This window comes from Monodon monoceros, unplaced genomic scaffold (assembly GCF_005190385.1).
Source record: "Monodon monoceros isolate NGI ecotype Baffin Bay Population unplaced genomic scaffold, NGI_Narwhal_1 Super_Scaffold_7, whole genome shotgun sequence".
Lineage (NCBI taxonomy): Eukaryota > Metazoa > Chordata > Mammalia > Artiodactyla > Monodontidae > Monodon > Monodon monoceros.
In genome coordinates this window covers 100,324,573-100,340,614 of record NW_021703784.1, presented here as the reverse complement: position 1 = coordinate 100,340,614, position 16,042 = coordinate 100,324,573, and positions in this window count along the sequence as shown.

The following is a 16,042-nucleotide window of genomic DNA, read 5'->3' as shown; positions in this document are numbered from 1 at the left end:
GATATATATATATAGAATAAAGCCACAAGGAAAAGCAGATTAAATCACAATCTTATTTGTAGATTCTATGGCACATGCAGGCAAAAAAAAAGAAAAAATTAGCAAGGGTATAAAAAATATGAAGAATATGGTTAATAAATTTGACCTAGTGGACCATTGCACCTAAATGCAGAACAGTGTATGCAGAACATTTCCCAATAAATCGATCAAATTCTAGATCATCAGGCAACGGAACTAATTTCAAAAAGTTAAAATCATTCAGTCTGTGGTTTGTTTGTTTTTTTTACCACAATATAATTAAGTTAAACATCGTCAACAGACAGATTAAAAAAAAATCCTACCTATTTTGAAATTAAGAAACATTTTATGAGATGTCTGGGCCAAGAGAAAAAAAACCACAACAGAAATTAGAAAATAGATTATAAATTTGTGCTGTTTTAGATTACAGTCGTAATGAAAATATCGTATATCCATATTGGAGGACCCAGCTAAAAATTCTTAGAGAGAAATTTATGACCTCAACTGTATATATTGGAAAATAAGAAAGGGTCCAAACAAATGAGCTAAACTCCGTCTTTAAAAGTTACAAAGGAGGGGGACTTCCCTGGTTGCGCAGTGGTTAAGGATCCACCTGCCAATGCAGGGGACACGGGTTCCAGCCCTGGTCTGGGAAGATCCCACATGCCGCGGAGCAGCTAAGCCCGTGCGCCACAACTACTGAGCCTGCGCTCTAGAGCCTGTGAGCCACAACTACTGAGCCCGTGGGCCTAGAGCCTGTGCTCCGCAGCAAGAGAAGCCACCGCAATGAAAAGCCTGGGCAGGGCAACAAAGAGTATCCCCTGCTCACCACAGCTGGAGAGGGCCCGCATGCAGCAGCAAAGATGCAACAGAGCCAAAAAGAAAAATAAATAAATTAATCAATTCATTTAAAAAAAAACTTAACAAAGAAGGGACTTCCCTAGTGGTCCGATGGGTAAGACTCCGGGCTCCCAATGCAGGTGGCCCGGATTCGATCCCTGGTCAGGGAACTAGATCCCAGCATGCATGTTGCAACTGAGAAGTCCACGTGCCACAACTAAGACCCAGCACAGCCTAAATAAATAAATATATATTTTTTAAAGTTACAAAGGAAGGGGAATTACCTGGCGGTCCAGTTGGTAGGACTCTGTACTTTCACTGCTGAGGGCTCAGGTTCAACCTCTGGTAGGGGAACTAACACAGCCAAATTTAAAAAAGAAAAAAAAATGTTCCTCTGTAACTTTTTTTTGAGTTTCAAAGGAAAAGCAGCGGGACTTCCGGGGCGGCTGCTATGTCCCCATCTCTCAGTGCTTCCTTCCCAAGCAAATCGAAACAAGAATGGGAAATAAAACTCTGCCATAGCCTCAGCATAACTTGAAAGCAGAGAATGTCCGAACTTCAAAATAACTGTAAATAAAAAGAAAGCCCCCCACAGGGTTGTGCGGACCTCTTGCGCTCCAGCCCCACACAGCCCTACCACCAGGCTCTGTACCAAGATAAACGGGGAAGAGACAGAAGAGGGGAGCTGGCAATGGGGCGCAAGGTCGATCTAGAACCTCCATCAGGAAGACGATGTCATCTGCAGTCTGTAAATAACAGGAAAATGTCCTGGGGGATCAGCGTGCAGACTACAGGGAAGGGACTAAAAGATATGTGGGATTTGAAGCGTCAGTCTTTAAAATACATAGTTTCTGGGAAAGGAAAAAGAAAAACACCGAATGGTCGAAGAGTCTTTGGGCAATTGAGTGATGAAGGGGGAAAAAGCAAAAGGGAAAAATTTAGGGTCTTGCAAGACAAAAGAGAAACAAACAAAGAAACTGGAGGACACAAACCCCTTTCCCCAACCAGACAAACAAATTAAAATGCACTGAAGTAGGGCTTCCCTGGTGGTTCAGTGGTTGAGAGTCTGCCTGCCGATGCAGGGGACACGGGTTTGTGCCCCGGTCCGGGAAGATCCCACATGCCGCGAAGCGGCTAGGCGCGTGAGCCATGGCCGCTGAGCCTGCACGTCCAGAGCCTGTGCTCCGCAACGGGAGAGGCCACAACAGTGAGAGGCCCGCGTACCGCAAAAAAAAAAAAAAAAATGCACTGAAGTGTCTGGACTTTGCTGTATTGACATAAGAGTGTGCTATAGAGCTAGGAATCTTGTAAAACACCCCAATATCACAAAAAATGAACAAGAAAAGGAGTAACAGATCCATCTGGAACTATTATTAAAAACCAAAAAATAGTCAGAAAATAAAATCCAGTACACATTAACTGAGGAAATTTCCCCCTGAAAAAAAAGACCATAAATCCAAAGAAACAAAATATCACAAAAAATTAATCGTATATTAGGTCACAAAGAAATCATCAGTAAGTTGAATAAAATGGAAATATTATAAACAATATTCTCTGAGCAGAATGTAATAAAATGAGAAATCATTAACAAAGACAAAAACAAATTAATTAGGTGAAAAACTGGAATACAAAATTCCAAAAAATAATGATAATGAAAATACTACATATCAGATTCTATGAGATACATTTTTTAAAATAAATTTATTCATTTATTGCTGGCTGCGTTGGGTCTTCATTGCTGCACATGGGCTTTCTCTAGTTGTGGCGAGCAGGGGCTACTTTTCACTGCGATGCAGAGGCTTCTCATTGCAGTGGCTTCTCTTGTTGCGGAGCATGGGCTCTAGGCACATGGCCTTCAGTAGTTGTGGCACGTGGGCTCAGTAGTTGTGGCTCAGGTGCTCTAGAGCGCAGGCTTGGTAGTTGTGGCACCCGGGCTTAGTTGCTCCGTGGCATGTGGGATCTTCCCAGACCAGGGCTCGAACTGGTGTCCCCTGCATTGGCAGGCGGATTCTTAACCACTGAGCAACCAGGGAAGCCCTATGAGATACATTTAAAGCAATGATTAGAATAACATTCATAGGATTAAACATGTATATCATTAAAAGTAAAAGAATGAAAAGAAATGAGTTTAATTCCCAGCTCTAAGAAAACTAGAAAAAGAACATCAAAGTAAACCAAAAGAAAGCACAAAGAGGGAAAGAATAAAGGTAAAAGCAAAGATTAATGCAGTAGAGAACAGAAATTAGGCCTGAATATTTGGAAAAATTAACAAATAGACAAACAACTAGCTAATTTTTCAAGAAAACGGGGGAAAGCACATATATAGCAAATAAATGACAAGAGGAAAATAACCATGGGAACAAGAAAATTTTTTAAAAATTTAAAATGAATTGGGATGATTGGGAGATTGGGATTGACATGTATACACTAATATGTATAACATAGATAGGTAATAAAAACCTGTGGTATAAAAAATAAATAAAATTCAAAAATAAATAAATAAATAAATTCACCTTAAGCAAATACCACAGTAGTAATTGTTGCAGGCGTGAATCATTGATGGATGCTAAAGTTAGTAAACAAAAGTATGATGAGAAACAAGGTATTTGCATACACTCAAAGTGTCTCTCCCCATGATGTTTACTAATCACAAATGGAAAAAGAGAAACCTGGCAGACACCACCCTAACCAAGTGATCAATGTTAACATGACCAGTAATAAAACAAACCAACATCATATACCATCCAATATGATTCACTGAGAAGCACACATCACTTCCGTTTTATTCTTTCTTTTTTAAATTTTATTTATTTTTGGCTGCGTTGGGTCTTCGTTGCTGCTGCAGGCTTTCTCTTGCTGCAGCGAGCAGGAGTTACTCTTCATTGTGGTGCGCAGGCTTCTCATTGCGGTGGCTTCTCTTGTTGCAGAGCACAGGCTCTAGGCGTGCAGGCTTCATTAGTTGTGGCACGCAGGCTCAGTAGTCGCGGTGCGCGGGCTCAGTAGTTGCGGCAGGCAGACTCTAGGGTGCGTGGGCTTCAGTGGTTGTGGCGCACGGGCTTAATGGCATGTGGGATCTTCCTGGACCAGGGCTCGAACCCGTGTCCCCTGCATTGGCAGGCGGATTCTTAACCACTGCGCCACCAGGGTAGTCCCCACTTCTGTTTTATTCTTCTCCCAAATGAATAACCTCAAAGTAATCATTACAAAACTTTTGATAAATCCAAACTGAGGGATACTCTACAAAATAACTGGCCAATACTTCCCACAAGTGTCAAGTTCATAGAAGAAAAAGAAATCTGAGATGTTTCCCCAGATTGGAGAAGACCAAGGGGACAGGACAGCTGTGGTAGCCAGCCTCCCAGGTGGCCTCTGAGTGAGCCTGGTATTCACGGAATAGGGTTGACCCGTTTACCAATAGGACGTTGTGGAAATGACACCCTGTGACTTCTGAAGCTAGATCATAAAAGACTTTGCAACTTCAACCTTACTTTCTCTGGGAGAAGGCAGCTGCCTTGTCATGAGGCCACTCAAGCATCACTATGGAGAGACCCACGTGGTGAGGTACCAAGGCCTCCTGCTCTTCTGTGAATAAGCCATCTTGACAGCAGATCCCCCAGTCTGGTTAAGACGTCAGATGAGCTCAGTCCTGGCTGACATCATGAGTACAATGTCATCAGAGACCCTGAGCAAGAACTACCCAGCTAAGCGGCTCCCAAATTCCTGATCCACAGAAACTAGGAGATAATAAATGTTTGTTGTTTTAAGCTGCTAAGTTTTAGGGTGTTTATTACACAACAATGAATTACTGATTACATGCAATTTGGAATCCTGATTGGATCCTGGACCAGGAAAAGGGCATCGGTGGGACCACTGGCACAATTAAAATGAGATATATCGATTAGCTAATACCAGTATATCGCTGTTAATTTCCTAGCTTCAACAACTGTCATATGCTTGTGTAAGATGTTCCCATCAAAAGAAGTTTGGTGAAGGGTATACAGGAATTCTGCACTGTTTTTGCAATTTTATGTAACCCTAAAGTTATTTCAAAATAAGTATCTTTTTAAAAAGAGCAGAAAAATATACCTAATTAAAAATAGAAGGAATAAAGTAATAAAGAGCAGAAATTAATAGAAAACATATACTAATGGAAAGAACCAGAAAAGTCAAAATTTGGTTCTTTGATGACACCAATAAAATTGACAAGCTTCTGGCAAGATGCATTCAGAGTAATTTTTAAAAGAGAAGGCACAAAAAAAATGAAAATAAAAAAAATTAATAAAAGAGAAGGCACAAATTAACTAACAGGAATAAAAAGGGAGATACGTTCGACAATAAAAATATGAAGATATCATGAACAACTTTATGCCAACTTTTATACTTTATACAATTTAACTATTTATATTTATATAAAGATAGACAAGTCTCTGTAGAAAAATAAAACTCAGCAAAACTAAAACAGGTAGAAATATACATCCTGATTAGTCCTATAATATTAAACAAATTGAATCAGTAGATAAAATCTTACCTCAAACATATAGAATGGATAAACAACAAGGTCCTGCTGTGCAGCACCTAGAACTATATTCAAGATCCTATGATAAACCATAATGGAAAAGCATATTTTGAAAAAAGAATGTATATATATGTATAATTGAATCACTTTGCTGTAGAGTAGTAACTAACACAACATTGTAAATCAACTACACTTCAATAAAATAATTTTTTTTAATCTTATCACAAAGAAAACCCCAGGCCTATATGGCTCCAACAGTAAGATTAACCGAACATTCAAAGAACAAATAATCTATCTTGTACAAATCCTGCCAGGGTATATAAAGAGAGGGACCTTCCCTCTCACATGTCATAAAGGTAGCATACTTGATACCAAAAGCTAAAAAAGAAAGAAATACTGCAGGCTCATAGACACGGATGTAAAATACCCTAAGCAAATTATTAAACCGAACCTGGTAATATAGAGACAAGATAACACACAGTGCCCAAGTTGGATTTACTCCAAAACTGCAAGGTTAGAGACAAGGAAATTAATGTAATTTACCCCCTTAATAGATTAGAGGAAAAAAATTGCACCATCTCAATGAATGCCGAGGCACATCTTGCCTTGCCCAGTGATACAGATCCCATGGGGCCATAGGCGACAAGTGGTTAAAGCAATGGGAGGGGCAGTGGCTGGGTGGAAAGTCTGAGCCAGTTGCTGAGGTGGATCAAGTTATTGGCAGCTTTACCTGGAGTGCAGTCAATTTTGCACTGAAGGGACTTCCCTGGTGGCGCAGTAGTTAAGAATCCGCCTGCTAGGCTTCCCTGGTGGCGCAGTGGTTGAGAGTCCGCCTGCCGATGCAGGGGACACGGGTTCGTGCCCCGGTCCGGGAAGATCCCACATGCCACGCAGTGGCTAGGCCCGTGAGCCATGGCCGCTGAGCCTGCGCGTCCGGAGCCTGTGCTCCGCAACGGGAGAGGCCACAACAGTGAGAGGCGCACGTACTGCAAAAAAAAAAAAAAAAAGAAAAAAAAAGAATCTGCCTGTCAATGCAGGGGACACCGGTTCGAGCCCTGGTCCTGGAAGATCCCACATGCTGTGGAGCAACTAAGCCCATGCACCACAACTACTGAGCCCGTGAGCCTAGAGCCTGTGCTCTGCAACAAGAGCAGCCACTGCAATGAGAAGCCTGCACACCACAAGGAAGAGTAGCCCCCGCTCTTTGCAACTAGAGAGCCCGTGTGCAGCAATGAAGAGCCAACGCAGCCAAAAATAAATAAATAAATGTATATTAAAAAAATTTTGCACTGAAAAAGAAAATCCTTTCAATGATTAACTGGAACATTTTTGTAAGCATATTTATAATAAAATAACCACTTGGGTTTATGAGAAAAATAAAAGCAAGGTAATGAGTTTATAAATAATTAATATTTAAAAATAATAGGGAACTTCCCTGGCGGTCCAGTGGTTAAGACTCCCCACTTCCCCTGCAGGGGGTGTGGGTTCCATCCCCGGTTGCGAACTAAGATCTCATATGCCGAGTGCCTCGGCCAAAAATTTAAAAAATAAAATTAAAAGAAGGATACATCTGAAGGAATACACTATATAAAGGTATTTTTAAAAATAAAAATAATAAAATTAGGGGTGTGGTATCTTGTGGTGGGAGATGGAGACGTGATGGGAGACGGCGATGTTGCTAATAGTCTGTTTCTCAAGTTGGGCGTTTATTATTTCACTCTATTGCTTATGTGTATTTGACATCAATTATTTTATACGTATCAAATATTGCATTATTTTACAAAGTGAACTCAACATGCTGCCTTGTAAACCTGCTGTCTCTGGGATTCCCCTGTCCTTGAGAATAATTCTACCTTCCACATAGAAGACTGGGCCCGCTGGGGCCCTTTCCCTCCCCTCGGCCAGCCCGCTCCCCCCGCGACACACACACACACACACACACACACACACACACACACACACACACTTAGTCAAATGCTGCCTCCTGGCCCTTCATACCTTTAGCATCTCCGTCCACCCTGCCCAGCCCGGAGCGGGCTGTCTTTATCTCTCCCTGAGCGGCTGCAGCAGCTTCCTGACCACTCTTCCAGCTCCAGCTGATGCTCCCCTCCCTCCTCCAGGCCGGCGCTCTGTCCAGATCCGCTCAGCTATCTCCTGCGGAAACCCGCAGTTTCTTCCCACTGACCCTGGATAAAGTCCTAAGAGGCTGTTTACAAGACCCTGCGCCATCTGGCTCCACCCACCTCCTCAGACTCATTTTCAGCCATTCTCAGCCTCTCTCCCCAAGCTCCAGGGATTCTCTTTACTTCCTAAAATACACCCAGACTTTCAGGCCAGAGGTCTTCCCACTGACCTTTATTCCTTTCTCCCTTCCTACCTTCTAATCATCTTTTGGTTCCATCTTAAAAGTCAGTTCCTCATCCCATTTTTCATTACTTTTTATTATTCATGACCAGGTATGGCCTTTGAAAACCTCCCTCTCTTACGATCTGCCTCACTGTCATTTGACTTCCAGCCAAATGCAGAAGATTTCCAGGTAACTCCAAGGGTCCCTAGGGAATGGTAGGGCCACCAGATACAAGGAGCCTGGGTTCTTGAATTACCAGGTAGAAGCCCACCCTCCAATCGCTCCTCACTCTATCCAAGACACCTGGGGTATTAGTTAACTATTGTGTAAAAATTACCCCAGAACTTTGGGGTTTAAATTTTTTCAAAAAGCATTTCATCTCGCTGTTCTGTGGGTCAGGAATTCAGGAGCAACTTAGCTGGGAGGTTCTGACTCACAGTCTCTCATGAGATTTGTAGTGAAGTTGGCCAGAGCTGCAGTCGTCTGAAGGCCTGGCTGGGGCTGAAGGATCCCCTTCCCAGGGTGTCACTGCCATGGTTGTTGGCTGTTGGCCTCAGTTCCTCAGCATGTGGACCTGTCCATAGGGCTGCTTGAGTGTCTTCATGCCATGGCGGCTGGCTTCCTCCAGAGCGATTGACCCAAGACAGAGCAAGCAGGAAGCCAAAGTGCCTTTCGTGACCAGGCCTCCAAAGTCTCACACCATCACTTTTATTCTATTCGTTAGGAGCAAATCACTGAGTCCAGCTTATACTCAAGGGGAGGGGAATTAGGGTCCACCTCTTGAAAAGAGAGGTATCATGAATGTATGGATATATCCTAAAACTACCACGCCTAGGAGACTCCAACTCTGGCTGAACCCTTCCATCCACCTACTTAGTACCTGCAACAGAGGAGAAAACAAATCAGATGAGCAGAGGGTTGCTTCACTTTGAACTCAGGGCTCTAAGGTCATAAAATTCTTTGGACACTCATGCTTCCTGGCACTCCTAATGCAGCTCAATACAAAGTTCCTACTCCCTCTTTCTGAGATAACTAATCACAACTTCTCACTCCTCACATCCAACACTCTTTCTCTTCTCCTGCCCCTGAATCTACCTGAATCCACATCTGTACACACCTCCTGCTCAGATAGAACTGTCTCTCCTCCTTTCAAACACTCAGGGTCCTCCTCATCTGCCCCACCTCCCCTACCCTCTTGATTTCCCAAAGTCTTCACTTCCCTGTGTGTTTCCTTGTGTATTTGTTGTCTTTTATTGACTGTACACTCCGTGAGGGCAGGGATTTTTATCTATTTTGTCCACAAATGCATTCTCTACACTTAGAACAAGGCCTGGCTGATGGCGGGGGCTCACTATATACTTGTTGGATGAATAAACAACTGAATCCATGGGAAGAGGGAAACTCCATCTATTCTAAGGGGAAGGAGACAGGAGCAAGCGAGAAGTAGGAGGAAAGGTGTGTGCCCCAGATTTCTTACCCTGGGCAAGAAGGCTCAGGAGGGCGGAAGGTGTCTTTTTACTCACACCTGAGTTCCCAGCACCCAGCCCCGTGTCTGACACATAACAGGTTCCATTAAAAGTGTGTTGATTGGCCAGGTGCCAGCTGACTGCCCAAGCCACACCTTTCTTTGTCTGAACTAGACTTGGGTGATAGGTGCTGTCCCCGGACCTGTCCCCTGTAATGTATGTCCCTTTCCCTGAAGCCCATGGTGGCCCGAGTTGCGTCCTGACATGGCCTCACACCTGGCTGCCTGCGCCCTTCAGCAGGCAGAGACTTGGGCTTCTGACCCGGCTCTGCCCTCCGAGGACGGCCAAGCTGTCTAGCCTTGTGGTGGCTGTTCCGTGGCTTTGCCCAGAGACTGTTGGGAATGACTCAGCCCCCTGACACTGCTTGAATTGGGGGGTGGAACCCCTCACAGGCACTGGGGGAGTGGGGACCAGGCAGTGGGACCTGGCAGCTGACTAGGAGGGCTGTGGTGTGTGAGGCAACCAGACAGTCCCAGCTCAGCCACTCTCCAGGGTGACTGAGCCTAAGTCCCTTAGCCTCTCTGAGCCTCCGCTTTCTCATGAATGAAACAACACGTTGTCACGGGGATTGAGAAAATGGACATGTTACAAAGTACACAGGGTGAGGGGGGGCTGTGGGATCACACTGCCTGCTTTAAATTCTGACTTTGCCTTTTCCTATTAGCTGTGCAAACCTTGGGCAAGTCACTTAACTTTTCTGTGCCTCAGTTTCCTCATCTATGAAACAGGCATGAGGGACTTCCTTGGTGGTCCAGAGGTTAAGACTCTGCGCTCCCAATGCAGGGGGCCTGGGTTCCATCCCTGGTCAGGGAACTAGATCCCACATGCCGCAACTAAAGATCCCGCCTGTTGCAACGAAGATCCCGTGTGCCGCAACTAAGACCCAGCACGGCCAAATAAATAAATAAATCTCAAAAAAATATATCTACTCCCTTAGCAACTTTAAAAAGTATATTTATTGGTCTAGTCATGTTTTCTATTTCGTGTTGGGTCAGTTTTACACATCTTTTGTTTTCTAGGAAATTGTTACTTTCACCTAAGTTTTCAAATTTGTTGCCATAAAATTGCACCTACTACACCCTTATTATTATTATTTTTTTGTTAGAGGATGAATATTCTTTTTTTCTTTGGTTGCCACCGGGTCTTAGTTGCAGCAAGCGGGCTCCTTAGTTGTGGCATGTGAACTCTTAGTTGTAGCATGCATGTGGGATCTAGTTCCCTGACCAGGGATTGAACCCGTGTGCCCTGCATTGGAAGGTGGATTCTTAACCACTACACCACCAGGGAAGTCCCCACACTTATTATTTTTAAATCTCCATTGTGTCTGTGGTTATCTCCCTTTTTCATTCATTATATTGTTTATTTTTACCTTCACTTTATGTTCTTGATCAGTCTTGCCAGAATTTTGCCTATTAGCTTATTCAAAGAGCCAGCTTTGAACTTCATTAATCTTCTCTATTTTATTGGCATCATAGAAGTGTTAAGTGTTCTGATCCACAGACACAGTATACCTCTCCATTTACTTAGATATTTAATTTCTCTTGGCAATGTTTTATACTTTTCACTGTATAAGTCTTGCATATTTTACATTAATTTTATCATTAAGCATTTCATATTTTAATGCTCTGTAAGTAGTATTTTAAAATTTTTAATTTCTGATTGTTTACTGTATTTAGAAATGCAGTTTCTTTTGTATATTGACTTTCTATCCTACAACCTTGCTGAACTCACTTGTTAGTTCTAATAACTTTTTTGTGGCTTCCTTAGGATTATATGTATAGACAATTATGTTGTCTGTGAACCAAGACAGTTTTATTTCTTCTTTTAAAATCTGTATGCTTTTTTTTTTCTTGCTTTATTGCCCTGGCAAGGACCTCCAGTATAATGTTGAGTGGAAGTGGGAAAAGCAGACACCCTTGCCTTGCTCCTCATCTTAGAATTTGTCTAATTTATTGGCATAAAATTTTTCATGATATTCCCTTATTACCCTTTTAATATCTGTAGAATCTATAGCAATGTCACCTCTCTCAATCCTGATATTGGTAATTTGTATCTTTTTCTTTTTTTCCTGATCAATCTGGTTAGGAAGTCTGTCAATTTTATTGATCTTTTCAAGGAACCATCTTTTGGTTTCTTTGATTTTCTCTATTTTTTTTGTTTCTGTTTTCTATTTCATTGATTTCCTTTTTGGAGTTAATTACTTCCTTTATTTTGCTTATTTGGGGGTTGATTTTTCTCTTCTCTTTCTAGTTTCTTAAGGTGGAAGCTGAGGTCATAAGCAGTCCTTTCTTCTTTTCTAACATAAGAATTTAGTACTATAAATTTCCCCAAAATTCTTTAGTGGAATCCCACAAATCCTATTATGTGTGTTTTCATTTTCACTAAGTTAAAAAGACTTTCTAGTTTCCCTTTTGATTTATTCTTTAATCCATTACTTACTTAGAAGTGTTTTGTTTCCGAAAATTTTGGGATTTTTCCAAGCATCTTTCTCTTATTGATTTCTAAGTTAATTCCATCGCTGCCATAGAAATACTTTATGTGGGTTGAATTCTTTTAAATTTATTGAGTCTTGTTTAATGTCCCCAAATATGTGTGTCATGGTAAATGTTTTATGTACATTTAAGAAAAACATGTATTCTGCTCTTGTTGGGTGAAGTGTTCTGTAAATGTTAATCAGGTCAAGTGGTTGATAGTATTGCTTAAGTCTACTCTATCCTTGCTGGTTCTCTGCCTACTTGTTGTTCTATCAATTAATGAAAGAAGATTATTAAAATCTTTGACTATTATTATGGATTTGCCTATATCTCCCTGCAGTTCAATCAGTTGTTACTTGTAATTTGAAGCTCTGTTATTAGGTGCACAAATGTTTAGGATTGTTATATATCTTCTTGATTGACTGACCCCTGTATCATAATAAAATGACCTTCTTTAACACTGGTGATATTCTTTGCTTGGAAATCTACTTCTTCTGTTCAGTGTGAGGAAAAAAGACTCAGGCCTCCATCCTTAAGCTCAGGGCCTCTGCAAGTGAGATTTAAGTTCATTGCCAAAGTCAGCACAGGTTGCTAAGCCCCATGATGGGGAAACACAAAGCATTGTGGGAACACATGGAAGGGGCCCCCATCCAGACTGAGGAGTTAAGCAATGTTTACTGTGTTGATAATTGAAGAGAAAGACAGTCTTTGGAGAAGGAAAGGCCTATACAAAAGGTGAGAGTCGGACTTCCCTGGTGGTGCAGTGGATAAAGAATCTGCCTGCCAGGGCTTCCCTGGTGGCGCACTGGTTGAGAATCCACCTGCCAATGCAGGGGACACAGGTTTGAGCCCTGGTCTGAGAAGATCCTACATGCTGTGGAGCAACTAAGCCTGTGAGCCAAAACTACTGAGCCTGTGCTCTAGAGTCTGTGAGCCACAACTACTGAGCCTGCATGCCGCAACTATTGAAGCCCGCGTGCCTAGAACCCATGCTCAACAAGAGAAGCCACCGCAATGAGAAGCCCACGCACCACAACAACGAAGAGTGGCCCCCACTCACTGCAACTAGAGAAAGCCTGTGCGCAGCAACGAAGACCCAACGCAGCCAAAATAAATAAATAAATTTATAAAAAATAAAGAATCCTCCTGCCAGTGCAGGGGACACACATTCTATCCCAGGTCCGGGAAGATCCCACATGCCACAGAGCAACTAAGACCGGGTGCCACAACTACTGAGCCTGCATGCCACAACTACTGAAGCCCATGCGCCTAGAGCCCGTGCTCCTCAACAAGAGAAGCCACTGCAAGGAGAAGCCTGCGCACTGCAACAAAGAGTAGCCCCCACTCGACACAACTAGAGAAAGCCCACGTGCGGCAACGAAGACCCAACGCAGCCCCCCAAAAGTAATTAATTAAAAAAAAAGCTGAGGTTCCCACTTGGGTCATGGTATGTATGGTGCATCGGGAGCCCCCAGAAATGGGGCATAGGCCTGAAGGGCAGTGTTTGGGAAAGGGAGGCAAGATATGTACTGAGGTGTCAGAGGATCTTTTTTGCCACTGCTTGGACAGTTAATAGGGAGGAGAGTGTAGGAAAGGAGATCAGTTAGGTGACTGTTGCATTTGCCCAAGCATGAGATAATGCTGGTCTGAACTAGGACTAGGAGATGAAGATGGAAGAGAAAGAATAAATTCTAGAGACACTCAGGAGGTAGGCTCAATAGAGCTTCATATTGATAAATGGAATATTGATAACTGGAATATTTCCTGCCATATCAGTAAACAAAGGATGTCACAGCCATCAACAATTGCAGCCCTCCAACATGAGCCAGTGAGCCCTGAGGAAGCTCAGGATGTGAAAACACAGGATACTAGCCCCAGATAGCTGAGGTGCATATCAAAGGAAAGATTTCACTGAGCCCAGACTCTTGCATCTTCCCATACATAGAAAAGCACTAAATTCCTTAACTTGATATATCTGGTTTTCTTTAATTAACAATAATCTTTTGATGTTCAGACTACCTGCCCTTTGTTGCAAAACTTCTATATAACCGGGCTCCCCCTCTTTGCCTCCTCAGAGCAGCTTCTCAGAGCTATCTGAAATGCTGTCTCTTGGGGTGCAGTCCTTACTTTGACCCAAATAAAACTTAACTTGCAACTCTCACGTTGTGCATTTTTTTAAGCCAGTATCTTGCCTGATGTACGGCAAGAGCCTCCTAATTGATCTCCTTGCTCCAAACCCTTGTCCTCTACCCCACAACATCCCACAGCACAGGAGCTGGAGTGATCCTTTTAGACCTAAGTAGGACATGTTACACCTCTACTCAACACCCTCCAATGGCTCATCATGTCACTCAGAGTAAAAGTCAAAGTCCCTATAATGGCCAACACCTTCTGGCCCTGCCCCCCTCTCCTACTGCTCACCCTTTTGCTATTTCTACTCCAGCCACATTCACTTCCTCCAACAAACCAGGACTGGTCCACCCTTACCTAGCTGCAACTCTACCCAGACATCCACTCAGCTCCTTCAACTCTTTGCTCAAATGTCATCTTCTCGCTGATACTGCAACCTGCTTCGAGCACCCCTCCACACTCCTGGTCCCCTTTGTTCTGCTCTACTTTTCCCCTACAGCACTTCTTACCTTCCAACATATTAGATAATGCACTTACATTATGTATATGGTTTATTGTCCACCACATCTACTAGGGTGAAACTACACAAAGGCAAAGATCTTTGCTTTGTTCACTGACATCCTAAGTTACTAGAGCAGGCAGCATGGGATACGTATTTGCAGACAACTGAATAAATAACTTAATTACCAGTTTGGATGTGGGGGGCAGCTCGAGAGGGAGATGGTGAGTGTGATGCCCACGTTTCTGGAGCTGGGGTTTCGGTGGAGGACTAGGGACACTGAATTTTTTTTAAAGCAGGAGAGAGCCCAGCTGAAGACCTCATATGGGAGTCATCAGCAACAGGGCAGGGGTATTGAAACCACAAGAGCAGAGAGGATCATGCAGGGAAAGCAGACAGAAGTGGCCAATGTGGACAGCATTTAAATAAAAGGAAGGGGACAGAGACATAGCTGGGGGGAAAAGCAGAGGCATGTGGGGTCACAGAAGCTCAGGCAGGAGACTTTTAAGGAGAGAGAGGTTGAGTCAGGCAAGAACTGAAAGCTGGCTACTGGACGCAGTCACTAGAAAGTCATAGACAGCCTTATGGGGGAGCCAACTCAGTGACAGGTTACAAGCTAAACTGGTCAGGCCAATTCAGGTCAACAGGTGGTGGTAAAGGTAACTGAGGTTAACGGTACACGAATATAGGGTCAGAGAGATCTGGTGCCAATCCCAGGACTTGTTAAATTTCTGAACCTCAGTTGGTCCCACGTAAAATGAGGATAGCAGCACCCAGCTTATTAACTTCAGTGACTGATGATTCAATTAGATGATGGAGGAAAACGCAAGGCACAAAGTGGGTGCATTAGCTCCATTCTGCCAACGAGCCGACTGGGTTGGCTGCGAAGCAGACATAGACAGACATAGACAGCCAAGACCAGGTGGAGCTGCGCCTACGGCCCAGGAATGATTGATATAAGGACAGCAAAGCTGTAGGCTTGGGGAGGGGTGCGGGCATGCGACGTTGAAATCCATCCCTTTGCACAGAACACTCCCATCCCAAGATTAGCCGGAATGAAAGGTCGGCCTTCTCCTCACTCCCAGGCACAGCTCCCTCTCGGAGCGCAACAAACGTCCCCTGGGGCCGACTCGGAACACCCGCCCACTGATTGCGCCTTTTCTACTCTCGGCCCACCCGGGTTGGACCTAGCCCTAGGCAACGCTACCTTCCGCCCCTAGCAACCGCTCACCTGCTTTTCTCTTTCGATAGGCCAGCGATTTTCCTTTCTTTTTCTTACTGGTCCGCGTAACTCTATTTCGAGCAATCAGTAGCAGCCACGGGGACCCAACTCACTCCCACACAACTTGGGGGTGATCTAGGAGGAGACATATGTTTCTTTCCTGAATCCAGTTCTCTTAGAAAGCATCTGATTTGTCAAACTGTTGTGAATCCCCCTGGAATGAGTCTCTAAGACATTTTATTTTTCTTAGGCCTGTAATGTCTGTCCCTTGCATACTCACCCCTCCAAATGGTACGGCCCGCACAATGCCCCCCCACCCCCACCCCGTCCAGCCGCTTTGAGAGTCCTCCGCTAGGTTGAGTCCACTCAGAGGTGAAGACGATACCATCTGTGACTAATAAATAGGGAGTCTGTAATCCTCTCCGGATTGCCTATTCCGCTTAGACCACCTCTCCCATCTGTCGCTAGAA